Below are 16,449 nucleotides of genomic sequence, written 5' to 3'. Positions count from 1 at the left end.
GCCATAACAGTTTCAGAACATCAGAATGTCTTGTTATAGATTCAGACAATTGAAGAGATGCCAAAAGTCATAGTGAATGAGAACTATTCACCTGAGACTAGGCTTTTGAACACCATTTGAATAAAGATAACATGACTTCTTTAACACTACATTATATACCTATAGACAAGCTCTCCTTCAGGAATTTTCTTTCTAAGACAGAATCCATGCAAATAATGGAGCATAGATATTACAATGCACATAAGCTTCAGTTCATGTATTTCCTTCAGGATGTCACAGAATTCATGAAGCACCTATAAATGCAACCGTGCAAAGTAAAATGAAGGACATAGAATCATCACATAATCTGCTATACCACCACTACTATGTTTCTGGATTACATACAGATTTCTCCATTTTTATTGATACAAATATTTAAGATCATTCATTAGAATTATCCTTGAATTCAATAGACAATAATCAAATAACTCAGTGTTATATTATGAATGTAATATTAATGGTTAAGGTGAATTTACCTTTTTCAGTATTTTCAAGTAAACTTTTAAAAATAGAATATATGACGATATATATAGATATGGGCAGAATTTATTTTAGAGACCTGTTTCATATTTAGCTTTGGAAAAGATAATTATGGGATTTTTGTAGCATGTATAAAGCCTAGAGGCTGTGACTAAGTGGATTTGGCACTCTTTAGCCAAATGCAGTCTTATACTAGTGATGTCCTCTTTCTGATACCTTAGCCTTTGCTGTTTAGCCTGTCCAATCACTGGATGATTTTCGATCCCATAACTTTCCTCAACTTACTGTATAAAAATTGTCATATATAAATATCTTCCCAGCAAAATCTAATCCTATTCCTGTAAGAATAGCAGCATAGGGTAGCCTATGTTATTAGAATCTTGAAAGTAACCAGTGCTTGAATTTATCAAAATAAAAAGATGCTTTACAGAATACATGCAGCAACAAGCACTTTTCAATTGTTGACCAAGAAGATATTGTTCAGAGTAGTATCTGAAATACTCATCAACTAGAAGATTCACTAAACTCATGGATTCTCCATCTAATATATGAAATGTACATAATGCAAAACAGAGTAATGTTCATAGCTATAGATAGAGAACAAAGGTCTGGAAGATTGTACATACCAGAAATAAGATAATGTATTCTTATGTATTTATATGCATAGAAAAGAATCTAAGGATGGAAGCAAAATATGCAAAGATATTTTACACCCAGGTTTGGAAGTTATAGGTCAATTTTAGAACAATGATCTACTATGAGGTTAACTTAGGTTCAAACCTAGGTGACATGAACATGAGTTTGACACTCATGGTGAGCAAGTGAAAATATGGATTTGTTGATACCAAGAAAATACCAAAAGGGGTCAGCTAATAGTCACTGGGAAGATGGTTATGCAAGTGGATAAATGACAGAGAGTCAGCGATGTAGAAAGTGAGGGCTTTCAACATGAATCATTTTACACTTTTGCACTTTAAAACATATGCATGCTCCATATGTACTAAAAATATAAATATGTTTAGAAAATTATATCCCTAAGTGTTCCAAGGCATTTTATTTCTTTCAAGATCCATTCATTTTCCTTTGAACTGTTTAGAAATTGTAATTTATGCACATACTATGAATAGATAAGTTTAGGCATACAATTTGAAATATAAAAAAACATCGTGAAAATGTCTCTGTTTTTAATGCAGTTGATACGTTTTAAATATTTATTTAAATAATCAATCCTGAAGTGCTGAAGGTACTAAAGGCTTCTTGTATTACATGTTTTTATGATGTTTTAAGTTCTTAAGACAAGTTCTTATTTTGCCTTGTGTATATGTATTTTGTATATATATATTAACTTTACTAGGAATTCTTTAAATTTTGCTATTCAATTTTAGTTTAGTGAATATTCAGTTATGTAAAAATATGTAAGTAATTATTCTCTAATTCTCTCTCTCTCTCTGTGACTACTTCATGGAATTAGGAATGCCATGCATATACAAATTAGATTTATTTATCTGAGATTGTGACAAATAACAGGAAAATATGTATGAGTTTTTTATTGTTTTTGCACATCTTAAAATTTGAGAAGTTTTGATGTAAATTTTTTGAAAGATTTACATGGAAAATATTATTTTTTATTAGATATATTGTTTATTTACATTTCAAATGTTGTCCCCTTTCCTGGTCCCCACCCAGAAAATCCCATAACCCATCTCCTCTCCCCCTGTTCCCCAATCAACCCTCTCCTACTTCCTGGTCCTGTTATTCCCCTAGACTGCTGCAAAGAGCCTTTCCAGGACGAAGGGCCTCTCCACCCTTTGATGTCCAACAAGGTCATCCTCTGCTGCCTGTGCTTCTGGAGCCATGGGTAACTGTGTACTCTTTGGCTGGCAGTTTTATCCTTGGGATCTCTGGAAGTATGGGTGGCTCATATTGTTGTTCCTCCGATTGTGCTGCAAACCCCTTCAGATCTTTGAGTCCTTACTCTAGCTCCTCTATTGGGGACCCTGTGCTCAGTTCAATGGCTGTCTGACAGTGTCCCCCTGTGTATTTGTCATGCACTAGCATAGCCTCCCAGGTGACAGCTATATCTGGCTCTGGTCAGAAGCTGGAAAGAATAAAGAATTCAGATGTCCCTTGATGTAACTTTCATATTGAAAATGTTCAGTCTCCTAACTTTACATCCTATCAAAAAGCAATGACCACAACCATACTCAGTGACATATATTCTTTAAAAAAAATAATTTGAGAAAAAATTATGTTATTTTTTATATGGATATAAGTGTATGTTTCTGGGTATATGCATACATGCATACATACTTCAATATATTAAAATATGTATCAAGTTTATATGGAAAGCATTTTAAAAATATCTTCATGTTTATATATGAATTTTATTTTAGTAATAAAAGTTATTTAATGGTTAGTACACAACTAAATAAATAATATTATACATTTTAAAATCTGAACCATTAGGAGAAATTATTATGGTCCTTAGGTTTACAGCATCTTCATTATATGAATTATAATTCTTGATTGTTAAGAACATGCAATAAACATTGCATCAAATTAGAACAAGAATGTTTTTAAAAAGGAATAAGATTCTTGTCAATTTATAGGATGAAATGAGACAATTATCTGACCTGTTTGTAATTTACTACAACACTATAAGTATATTCAATTTCCTTGATTATTTTACCTAAAACATATGATGAAAAATGTAAGGCACTACATTATAAAAGAAATGACAAATATACAAGGGAGAAAATGACTGTGAAGATTAGATTTTAATATGCCATCAGTCACTTCAAATGTTCTCTGTCCAAAGTGTCAGTATTTATGATTGTAAGAAAAATTAAAAAATAAGTTACATAAAATTTCTCTCAAAATGTGGGTGATTCAACATTATGTATTTCAATTTAGTGTTTATGTGTTGAAATTATGCAAGCTACATCCAAGAGAATACAAAATTGTTCAAGTGTAGTTGACTTTCAGATATCAGCTATACTTTATGAATATTAAGAATTGCTTAATATAATTTTTGTATACTAAATTGAAAATCTTGCACATTTAGATTAAAACTTACTGATGATTTTAAAGAACTATAATATCTCTAAAGAAATTATGTACGATTTGAGTTGATCAAATCTATTGAATTTGCCAATTATAACAATGTTGCTTAATGTGCTTATCTTGGTAATTTTCATACAGCAACCTCTCCAAATATTACCAAATGTCACTGATGTTTTATATTGAACTCAAGACAAAATGAAAATAAAAAATAGAAGTAAAACTGATGTGGCATTGATCAGTTTATTTTTATAATATAATAAACATTTCAAGGTGTTTTTTTTTTCAATTTACTAAGGGAATTAATTACTTGTTTCGATAAAAATCTTAACAGTGGGTCCTGCTGTGTCTCTGATTCTTTTTACTGCTCCTGGGACCTTTTCCCTCTTCTTAGATTTCCTTGTCCAGCCTACATATGAAAGCTTTCGCCCTGTCTTATTGCACCTAGTTTTTCTGTATTTGGTTGTTGTCTCTTGGAAGCCTACTCTTTTTTAAAGGTAAAATAGAGGGTGAGTAGATTTGGGAAAAGGGTAAGAAGGGAGAGTTAGAAGAAGTTTTGGGAGGGGCAACTGTAGTCAGAATAAATGGTATGCGAGAAGAATGTATTCTATATGAAAAGAATCTATTAACATTTTTATTTTAATTTAAATTATAAAGAAAATTTTAAACAGAAATGTACTTCAGCTAGACAAATACCTTAGGATATAGCCTGTGCCAACTGAGTGTACTTCAAAACGGCTATCACAGAAACCCCTTAGTGAGTTCAACAGGATAGAATTTAAGATTCGTGAGTCCTTCTGAGTGCTTCCCAAGCCAATATATATCTATATCTATATATAGATAGATAGAAATATAGATACAGATATAGATAAATAGAAATAAATATCTATATATTTTATATATAAATAATATATAATTATATATAAATAATATATAAATAATATATATAAATAAATATATATATAAATGTGCACTCTTGAGCACATTAGCTAGGTAAGTCACTCAAAGTCATACTTGAACTAGGCACACAACCATGGTACATTGAAAGGTATATTCATACTCTGTTAGTGAATTTTTCCTGAATAGTTTGCTCAAGAAGGCTTCTCTATCCCCAGAACCTGTCAGGAGCCACATTAACAAACTTTTAAGCTAGCATTGGTTTGAAAATAACCACGGCTTGCCAATCAAAAATCAATACCACATTTAAAAATCTTCATACCTGATCTGAAATCTACACATTTTGGAATCAGATAAATGGTTGAATAAGCAAAAGAACAAGCAAATACATGCAAAATGTCTATTCCCAAAAGTTCTACAAAATTAGCAAAATAGAAAGATCAACTAATAAAAATAATTAGCAATTCTATATATTAATAAGAAACACTATAAAAAGAGCAATCATGGGATACTCATTCACAGTAGCCTAAAAAAATACATTGGCAAAAAGCTAATTAAAAACGTGTAAGACCTCTACAAAACTAAGTTTCTGAAGACGTTAAGAAAGACAGAAAATGGAAAGACCTCCTGGGTTCATGGATTAGAAAAAATAATATTAATGAAATGACTTTTTATCAAATCAGTTTACTAGCTGAATGCAACCTCAAACAATATCCCAAGAAATTCTTCACAGATACCTGACAACACACACAGACAAACATACACTCACACAAACAACATATATGCACACTAATAAACAAATAAGACCCCAAAAAGCTAAATTACATATGGTATTGCCCAAGAGTTTTGGTATCCAAGGTAATTGTAAGCAATAAGAAATAGTGCTAGAAGAATTACCACATAAAAATTTATATTGTAGTATAGAGCTATAGAAATCAAAATAGCATGATTCTTGCAGAAAAGCAGAAAATTGATTAATGGAAAGGTATGAAAGATCAAAATCAAAGCTCTTAAAATTACAGATTATGGTGTTAAATTTATACAGAGAAGGAAACACTAGGTTAAACAAATCGTGCTGGGAAAACAAGAATCCATATGAAGAAGAAAAAAAAAGATGAGATCTTTGTCTATCACAATTCCATCAAAATCAGTTCTATATGGATCAAAATCAGGGTATAAACATGAAAATATTGAAATTTCTTAAATAAAATATAGTTGAGGCCTATGAGATATAGGTTCAGAGAATAATTTTTTTTAAGTTGTGCTCTAACCTCTCAGAAATTAAGAACAAAAATTAACAAAAATGTTCTCATAAATCTAATCCCTTTTAGGAAATGGTTATTCAGAAAAATTGAAGGTATTGCTGATGTTTATATAAAAAGAAATATGTGATAGTCAATCAGACAGTACACAATACTTTAGATACTCTTTTTTTAAATACATAACACTTTGAATTTTGTGTTCAATATTCGTTATTGGCTATTTTATGGTAAGAATTTTTAGTGAACAAATGCTAGTCCCCTTCATTTTGCTGTCTCTGTTTCTTGAAGTTTAGAACTATGCATTTTCAGGATTCTGATGATAAAAATCAACCAGTGCAAGCTTTCCTATGACCTTATGATGGTCTTGAATCTCCCACATGTGATTGCTTCACAACTCAATGGTGATTTTCAGTGGGAGATGAAAGTTTATCAGAGACCTGAATTGTGAGAAAAAAAAAATGACCTTTTTCAGTTTGAAACTGCTCTTAAAACTTAAGGTCTGGAACGGAAGAGGAATATCAAGGATTGAGCCAAATGACAGACACAGTAAGAGTAAATCAAATTCCAGATATGGTTTCTTTGCTGAGAGAAAGCACTGCAAGATTAAAGAAAGCTTTGTCAGGTGATTCCCTCCTGCAAAAATCTCTTATTGTGATTAGCAGTAAATACAGTGAATGAAGCAGAAGTCTTTGCAGCAGAACATAATTTCTTTAATACTGTTTGTAGTTTTTGAAGCTTGGGGTCATGGGATTTCCATGGACATTGTATTAGTTTTATCAAAATAAAAACATTTGCAAAGAAAAGTATTTAAAATTAGGTATGACACTAAACAGAATTTTAAAAAAAGAAATAAAATTGGTTATGAAATATCTAAGAACATGTTCAATATCTTTAACAATGTTAAAAATTCAAATTAAAACTGTTCAAAGATTTCATTTAGCCTCAATCAGAATGTGTGAAACAGAGAATTTAGTGGACAACAAATTCTGTTCAGGCTATGGAGGAAGAGAAGCCCTCATTCGCTATTGAAGAGACTGATAATTGTGCCAGACACTAGAAAATTTAGAGGGGGAATTTTTAAAAGGGCAAAAATTGACTTCCAGGTGAACCAGCTGTCTGACTCTTTAGAAGATAACCAAAGGACTCATTCTCTTACAGAGATCCTGCTTTATTCATAGTAAGTGAGAGATGGAGCTGACCTAGAGGTCTTCTGTCTGACAAACGGAGAGGGAAAATATGCTGCACACATTCAACAGGATTCCATAGCTTTAAAGAAGTGGACATTTGTAGGTAAGCAGATGGAAGTAGAACCTATACTGAATGACATGACCAAACATCAGAAAGGCACAACCAAATATTCTCTAGGTTGGAAATTTTAGATTTGAGTACATATTCTAGAGTAAATGAAAATCTCAAGGGTGTAGGAAGGACTCGGGAGAGAAAGAACAAGGAACTCTACAGAGGGGGAAAAAGAATGTATTTGTAAGCTTACTTAAAATATTTATATAGCTAGATATATTTGTTTGTGCATGTAGGGTGTTATACCATATAGGGTATCAGTGCTTTTCTAATATCCATAAAATATTATACAGAACCCATGTTTATAAAAAATTATTTTGCAGCAGACTTCTAGTGCTTTGTCTTATAGAATTTTCCTGGCTTCCCTTTTGTGATGGTCCCTTAAACTTGGGCATAGAGGTTACATTGTCAATGAACCGACTTGGGCTGTGTTTCACACTGTCAATTATTGACTACATTTTGTCCAGCTGCAGATTCCAACAGGAATTGTATACCTCAATGGGTATACAATCACAAGTTGTCAGCACTAAATATATTCATTAATCAAATCTAAATGCACCCAGTTGGTTATACACTGATATGCACACAAGAAAACGGATGTGGGAGGGAAGTAGGGGGCACAGGATTAGAGAGTAGTATGAGGTGGTAATGATGGAAGTAAAGTATTCATTTCAAAATTAATTTAAATCTTAACTACAAGTGTAAAATAATGAGGTATGCTCTAAATTGCTTCAAATTTGTTTTTGGAAAATAAAAATTATTTTAAGATACTGATCCATATTATTGTGACTCAATTACAAGCTATCCCTTAACTAACCAGTATTAAAGAATGCCTTATCATGCTCAAAATAGTTTTAATCAACTGTGTGTATCTGAACATGGTCTATGTTGCCTCTTGTCCATGGAGGTGGAAGTATCAGGCAGGGCAGTGATTCCTCACATGAACTTTGATTTCTTTCGAGGCTATCTGTTGAAAACATTTGAGTACTGAATGTGTTTGATTTAAGATGAACCTTATCATATGATATATGATGATTTAGCATAGTATGAGGAACATGTAATACAACTTGTTGGCTCAAGTTCCAATATTAAATATTTATATTTGAAAATACACAGAAGTCTGTAAGTACAAACTAAAAATTAGATTCACATAGTTTCTATGAAAATCGCTAATTGAAGACATTTATTTGATGTTACTGACTCATTCCAAATTATAGATCAGATTTTTTGTTGTTTGAGTCTTTTGGTTATCAAACTAGCAGAGGTAATTATAGCTTATAAAACATAAATATATTTATGCCTGCCATTTAAAAATAAACTCTTTTAAATTTAATTAATTCACTTGCTTTCTAGCTTGCCTGTAGTTGGTCAATTTTCTTCTACTTTTTCCAGGCTACACTACATGTTATCAACAATCTTTTTTCAACACTCACTGTCCTCTTTTGGTTGTATTGCCAGTAACAATCTCCACAGTATATAGATGTCATGATTAACCAGAAATATAACTGAACATAAATTAAGTTATTAACAGCTATTAAATTCTGAGTGTATTTCTTTATAGATGCTAGAATTAGACCGCTTAAATTTAAGTACAATGTTTCCCTTCTTATCAAATGGGTTCACCTGTTTTTGTATGTTTTTCCACTTATAAAATGCAAATACATATCTATCTCATTCAGCCGCTGTGGGCTTAAATGATACAATCTTTATTTAGAATAAAATAAAAAGTCTAAAAATGTCAAAATAACATTATTAGTTCGAAAATAATTTTAATCAGTCACAGCCATATCTTCAGTATAGATAATTATACAAAGAGACTCTCAGCAGAATACATATTGAGTAACTTAAGTATAGCCCTTTTGAATTCTGTTAAAGCATTGCTAATGTCTGTTGGGCATTGTAGACATGTGTACTGGGGTAGTTTAACAACAGGAAGATACTGCACAATAGTGGAGTTAATTACTCCACTATTACTGAAGAGTTATTTACAATGCCTAACAAAATTTGCTCCAAATTCTTTGTTTTGAAGTTGGGAATAAATTTCGACCAGTATATTCATGGCACTTTTTTTCATTCAGTAACAATAAATGTCGTTGAGGGGTGGTTTAATGCTGGCAAAATTATGCAAACAAACTGATGAATGAATCAAAGCAGACAACCTAAATAGGGATCATGGTAGGAAGCTTTCAGAAATAGTCTTCTCTAACATCTCATGATTTTCACACACCTAAGACATCTGGTTTCTGTGTGTCTTCTTTTATTTTAAACAATAAGTTACCACAGTGGATGTTGTCACATAATTCTGAGGAATTGGTTAGGAAAATTCTGGAATGTATTCCAGCCTATATAGCTATTTCTGTCCTGGATTTTATGCTTTAATCTAGCTAGCTTTCAAACTGGAAAAGTCCACTTGGCAAGGAAGTAATAGCAAATTGTCTAAAATCACCATCTAAATCACTAGATGGTTGAATCTCTTCCCAGGTAGGTGCTGAGATGCCAGATGCTCAGCCAATACTTTGACTTCAGCCAGTTCGAGTCCCTAAGGTCAAGAATCATCACAAGGGACATACAGAGAGATATGAAAGAAAGATATATGAAACTAAAATAAAGATATATATTTTGAAATATGTTTTTACTTCATATGCAGAAAAAATAATAAAAACATTTATCTAAATGAAATTAAAGGGCAATAAGAAAATGAATCTGATAAATTAAGGTTAAATTACCCTCAAAAATATGAAATAATATATTTTTATTTGTTCTCTGACTTTTCAGGATTTGTTTGCTTGGCTGTCTTCCCTCCCACTATTTCTTCCTTGCACATTTTTTCTTTTACCGAGGAAATATGAATTCATATAAAGGTACCTGCTGTATAAAACAGGATTATCCAAGGTAGTCTGAGATCATTTTTACCATAATTCATGAAGCAACCCCTTTCACATAGCCTCTATGTTCATCAACTTAGTCAGCTTTGTACTATTATGACAAAGCACATCAGATTCCCAACCCAATAGTGAGCTCAAATATTGACATATTTCAGAGGATTTGCACCTTGCCTGCTGTTTTAGAGTATGCACGGTATTAATGGAGGACAGATGAAACTAGGACATAAAGAATTACATAAGCATGGGTTAGGTTATAAATTCTTCCTTCAGGGAACACTCTTAAGGACAACTCCCTTCCAAAAAGTTCCACTCTAAGGGTTGCACTGTATTCTAGTAGAGTCATGGACTAAGAAGGAAACTTGCAATTTGTAAAATTCTGAACAGCATCCAAGATCAAAGTTCAATTCATAGTCAAGGAAGAGAAACTATATGCAAACCACCACTTTCCAATTTATGTAATCTAAATTTTAACCTAAAAAATGGTAGTATTCACAATACTAAACAAAAAATTTCACATATATAGAAAGCTAACACCTAGAGTGTTAATAGCCATTTGAAGCTGGAGTAATCCCACACTTGAAGTTGCCCTTGAGATTTGCTAGACCACTGAGCACTAATGAATTTTAACCCTTCAGGCAATCCACATTCCAATGTATTTTGTTTTTCCTAGTTATAGAAAAAGTCTATCTTTGCCTTACAGGAACTTTGTAATTTTATGAAGTCCCATTTGTCAGTTCTTGATCTTAGAGCATAAGCTATTGGTGTTCTCTTCAGGAACTTTCCCCCTGTACCAATATCTTCAAGGGTCCTCTCCAGTTTCTTTTTTATTAGCTTCAGTGTGTCTGGTTTTTTTTTTCTTTCTTTCTTTTCTTTTCTTCTTTTTTCTTTTTTCTTTTTCTTTTTCTTTCTTTCTTTCTTTCTTTCTTTCTTTTTTTTTCTTATTTTCTAAATTCTTTGTTTAGATTCCAAATGCTTTCCCCTTTCCTGGTTCCCCCTTCCCCATATGTCCCATAGGTTCTCTTCTCTCCACCCATTCTCCACTCACCCCCTCCCTTTTCTCTGTCCTAATACTCCCCTACAATGCTGGATGAAGCCTATCCAGGATCTGGGCCCTATCCTTACTTCTTCATGGCAGTCATTTGATATGCTAACAGTTAATTAGCCAAGAAGCTCTGATACCCAAGTGTGTCTGGTTTTATGTGGAGGTCCTTGATCCATTTGGAGTTGAGCTTAGTACAAGCAGACAAGGATGGATCAATTCGCATTCTTCTGCATGCTGACCTCCAGTTGAACCAGCACCATTTGTTGAAAAGGCTATCCTTTTTCCACTGGATGTTTTCAGCCCCTTTGTTGAAGATCAAGTGGCCATAGGTGTGTGGGTTCATTTCTGGATCTTCAATCCTATTCCATTTATTCACCTGCCTGTCACTGTACCAATACCATACAGTTTTTAACGCTATTGCTCTGTAGTATTGTTTGAAGTCAGGGATACTGATTCCCCCAGAATTTCGTTTGTTGTTGAGAATAGTTTTAGCTATCCTGCATGTTTTGTTATTCCAGATGCATTTGAGAATTGCTCTTTCTAACTCTATGAAGAGCTGAGTTGGGATTTTGATGGGTATTGCGTTGAAACTGCGTATTGCTTTTGGCAAGATGACCATTTTAAGTATATTAATCCTGTCAATCCAAGAGCATGGCAGATTTTTCCATTTTCTAAGGCACCATCAAAAGGACAAATCGGCAACCCACAAATTGGGAAAAGATCTTCACCAACCCTACAACTGAAAGAGGGCTAAAATTCAATATATACAAAGAACTCAAGAAGTTAGACCCCAGAAAACCAAATAACCCTATTAAAAATGGGCTACAGAGCTAAACAAAGAATTTTCACCTGAAGAACTTCAGATGACTGAGAAGCATCTTAAAAAAAAATGCTCAACATCATTAGTCATTAGGGAAATGCAAATCAAAACAACCCTGAGATTTCACCTTACACCAGTCAGAATGGTGAAGATTAAAAACTTAGGAGACTGGAGGTGTTGGCAAGGATGTGAAGAAAGAGGAACACTCTTCCACTGCTGGTGGGTATGCAAATTGGTACAACCACTCTGGAAATCAGTTTGGTGGTTTCTCTGAAAACTGGGCATGTCACTTCCAAAGACCCTGCTATACCACTTCTGGGCATATACCCAGAAGATTCCCCAGCATGTAATAAGGATACATGCTTACTGTGTTCATAGCAGCCCTATTTATAATAGCTATAATTTGGAAATAACCCAGGTGTCCCTCAACGGAGGAATAGATACAAAAAAATGTGTTATATTTACACAATGGAGTACTATTCAGCCATTAGAAAGAATGAATTCATGAAATTCTTAGACAAATGCATGGAGCTGGAGAACATCATACTAAGTGAGGTAACCCAGTCTCAAAAGATTAATCATGGTGTGCACTCACTGATAAGTGAATATTAGCCTAGAAACTTGGAATACCCAAGGCATAATCCACATATCAAATGATGTCCAAGAAGAACTGAGAATTAGCCCCTGGTTCTGGAAAGGCTCAGTGCAGCAGTGTAGGGCAATACCAGAACAGGGAAGTGGGAAGGGGTGGAGGGGGGAACAGGAGGAGGGAAGAGGGCTTATGGGACTTTCGGGGAGCGGGGAGCCAGAAAAGGGGAAATCATTTGAAATGTAAATAAAAAATATATCGAATAAAAGAAAGAAAAGGAAAAAATGCTTGTAGAGAACAAAATGAAAAAAGAAAAAGACCATCTAACTTTAACTTCAGTGCATACTGATAGCACTTATATCAAATGCAATTAACATTACTCATAGAATTTTAAATGTGCGGTATGTATTTCTATATAAAATGGTAAAATGTGTAAAGTTTATTGATCCATTTTAAAATTTTTCTAACTTTAAGAATAATTTACTTCTTAAATATTAGTTTAAGATTGCTGAACAAATGTTTTATATTTTCCAGAATCTGATTTATATTTAACCATATATTATTTGGGAAAATGTATAGCTACAATTCTCAAACTTTTGTCATTTTTCCTTTCCCTTTTTTAATATTGAAATTTAACTATACCATTTATTAGTTCCCTGTCCTTCCTCTGAACTTTCCCATTTAGGCCTTGAAAATCCATAAATTCATGGAAAATTTTCATGAATTGTTATACATTCCTTTATGTATTTGCATACACTTATATTATTGTAAACATAACTAAATATAAATTCATAAAAATATGCTAAACACAATATTACTCATATGTACTGAAACCTTTTATTTTTTATTTTGAGATTTAATAAAATTATACATAGTAATATAAGTTTAGTTGATGTTTTATGAGTTTCCACATCATATTATAATAAGAGACATTTTTAAGTGTGTCATAGGAAAAAGATTCAGCTGGTTTAACAGAGGATCTATGACCTATCTCCAGCTGAAGGTGGCACCATCTTGTAGGCTAGGGTCCAGGACTTAGTGTAAAGGAACTCAAATGAATGTTGGGTCATTCTCTGCTTACTTATTCACAATAGTATGGGGTTCTCTTTCCACTATGCTTTCCTTTCTACAATGGTCTGCATTTCACAGTGAAAGAAATTAATTCCTTTCTCAATTATGTTGCCTTGTGTCAGAGGCATTATAACAGACATAAAGCAAGTTGGGTGTGTGCATGGTGTGTATGTGTGTGTGTGTGTGTGTGTGTGTGAGAGAGACAGAGAGAGAGAGAGAGAGAGAGAGAGAGAGAGAGAGAGAGAGAGAGAGAGAGAGAGAGAGAGGAACTTACTATGGATGCCAGGCAACAGGACCAGATGTCCTCAAAATGACATTTATCTCTTACTCTGCTTGTTGAATTCTGAAATCAATGGCTTGCACCATTATAATAAGCCTTGCTTTTAATTTTTCTATTTTAAAGGTATTAATATAAAAATGTTACTACATATAAGCTATAACAGTGCTCAGAATATTTGATTATAACTTTATATTATTTCTTGCATTTCCCAGTTAAATCTATATTACTAAGCTATGAGAAAGGTACATCTATTTATATGTATGCATGTACATGAGGTAAAAAAAACAGAAATGTGTTTCCATGACTTTCCAGCAGTTAGAAATCTAGCATCATGGTGCCAATATATTATATATTTAATCCTAATTTTTCAAGGGTCACCAAATGGTACATAGAAAAAAATTTAAACAAATACCATAAAACCTGTGTTTTTTGTAAATAAATCATAAATTAATAAACATATTTTGATGTTGTTTCTTACACTGTGATACATTTCATTATATTAACTTCTTAAATATATTGTATAAGGTGTAAGGTGCCATTGGTAGTTTCCTAGATATACGAAGTAAATGAGGTGTTACAAATGCCCTTCTGCTCCAATTCTAATATCTTTCTTCTCAGGAATGTAGTTATTTCAGGAAACAATAAAAGGCTCACAACTTCTCAAGTTAAAATCCAAACCCATTATGGAAAAGAACTGGGTAGGTGCTCATGCCAGGAAAACACTACTTCATTCTTTTGCCTTTAAGTTATGTAATATTTAGAAAACGAAAGTAGGGTCAATGCTTTATTTAGGATTTAATGTATCTATGAGGAAAGAAATTCTCATTGAGGATCTAAAAATCAGCATAATATCAGGGTGCTGCAGTATATATGATTATTATATGGACTTAATTGTCAAGATTACAAAAGAGAAAGTAGGTTCGAAAAGTTAAAATAAATATTCAACTGGAGTTTGAATGTAAGAGTTTGTTCTATAAAAGTCACTGTGAATAAATAGCCATACTTCAAATAATTCATCCACAGTTAAGACCCGGGTTTACAAAGATAAACAGAGTAAAGATGGTCTTCTTCATATGAACACCAGTTCTAGCCTTAAAGATTACATGACATGGAAGAAGCCACTTATTCCTATTCTAAATTTTCATTGTTTTCAAAATATTTTCAAAATATTTAAAAGGTATTTCAATATTCATGATGTTATATTTTAATTTATAATTTCTATTCATTAATATAGTATACATAAATATAGGAGAAAAATGATTTTTACTTATTCTGTTTATAAGAAAACTTTTCCTTTTGGGTTTCACAGAATTAATGGCATCTTAACTTCAAGAGTAGTAAGTTTTGAAAATATCAAATTTATCAAAGAATAGTCTGAAAACAAATGACTTGGTGTTGTTGTTGCTAGTGCACATTCAACTTCAGAGTCCACACATTTTCCTCTGAATTACCACTATAGAATATGCCTTTATTTCCAGGGATTTAGTTATCAATAACATTTTAGAACAGATATAATAAACTAAGTGGCATCAAATCTTTTTACAATTCTCAGAATGTTTGCACCTCTCTTGATATTAGAAATAGTTAAAGTCACAAAGAAAGAAAAAGAAAAGTAGAGGTATTTCTAGTTTTATTAGCATCACAATGCAAAATTTCAGTTTTAGAGAGTGTTTTTCAGTAGGACCTTCTAGGCCACTCTTCTTTGTGAAAGTAATTGACAAACTGCCAGGCTTCACAGATAAATGATAAGCAGACAGATAGGCAGGTAATAGATGATAGACTACACACACACACACACACACACACACACACACACACACACATGCGTGCACTTGTGTGTGTGTGTGTGTGTGTGTGTGTGTGTGTATGGAGAGGGAGAGAGAGAGACAGAGAGAGAGAGAGAGAGAAAGAGAGAGAGGGGAGAGAAGGACTGACACACCATTAACCTTCCTCTTACATTTGACTCCGTTTCACCCACATCTGTGCCACATACCTTTATGCACCACCATAACTCCTTACTGTGTCTTCTATATGTATTTCAATTTGAATAGAAATAAGAAAGTTTCAAAACCAGAACCCACATATGAGAGAGAACATGCAACATTTTTTTTCTTTTGGGTTCTATATTACCTTACCCAGAATCTATTTCTATGTATAGAAATAGATTTGTGTATATGTATTTCAGTTTTACTATCTAATCATCAATTGAAACACATGTAGGTGGTTTCTTTGTTCTGGCTATTGTCAAATAGACTAGCACATGAATATCAATGAGCATGCATATCTGTAGTAGGATATCTAATCTTACAGTCATATGCCAAAGACTGGTATAGTTGGGTCATCTGGTAGATTTATGATGAGCACCATGCGGTGACCACGCAGCGACTTGTAGAAAGACTGCACTAGCTTTCATACCCAGGAACAATGAGTAAGTACTCTTATCATGCATACAGCTGCTCAGTTTTTCATTTTGATGTTGTTCATTTTTTTTTGTTGTTCTTCAGTTTTCTTTTTGATCAAATGTTGTTATTAGAATAAGATAAAGTGTCAGATCAGTTTCAATTTGTGCTTTCCTGTTGCCTAAATATGTTAATTATTTTTTCAGTGTTATATATTGGTAGTTTTTACATTTCATTTATTTTTATAATTACAAAATGTTTATTTCATTTTCATTCTTTTCCTCCTACCAAGCCCTCCCATCTTCCTCTTTTTAATCTCTTTAAAA

The sequence above is a fragment of the Apodemus sylvaticus genome, chromosome 11 (assembly GCF_947179515.1).
Source record: "Apodemus sylvaticus chromosome 11, mApoSyl1.1, whole genome shotgun sequence".
NCBI classification, from domain to species: Eukaryota; Metazoa; Chordata; class Mammalia; order Rodentia; family Muridae; genus Apodemus; species Apodemus sylvaticus.
This window is presented reverse-complemented; position numbering follows the sequence as displayed.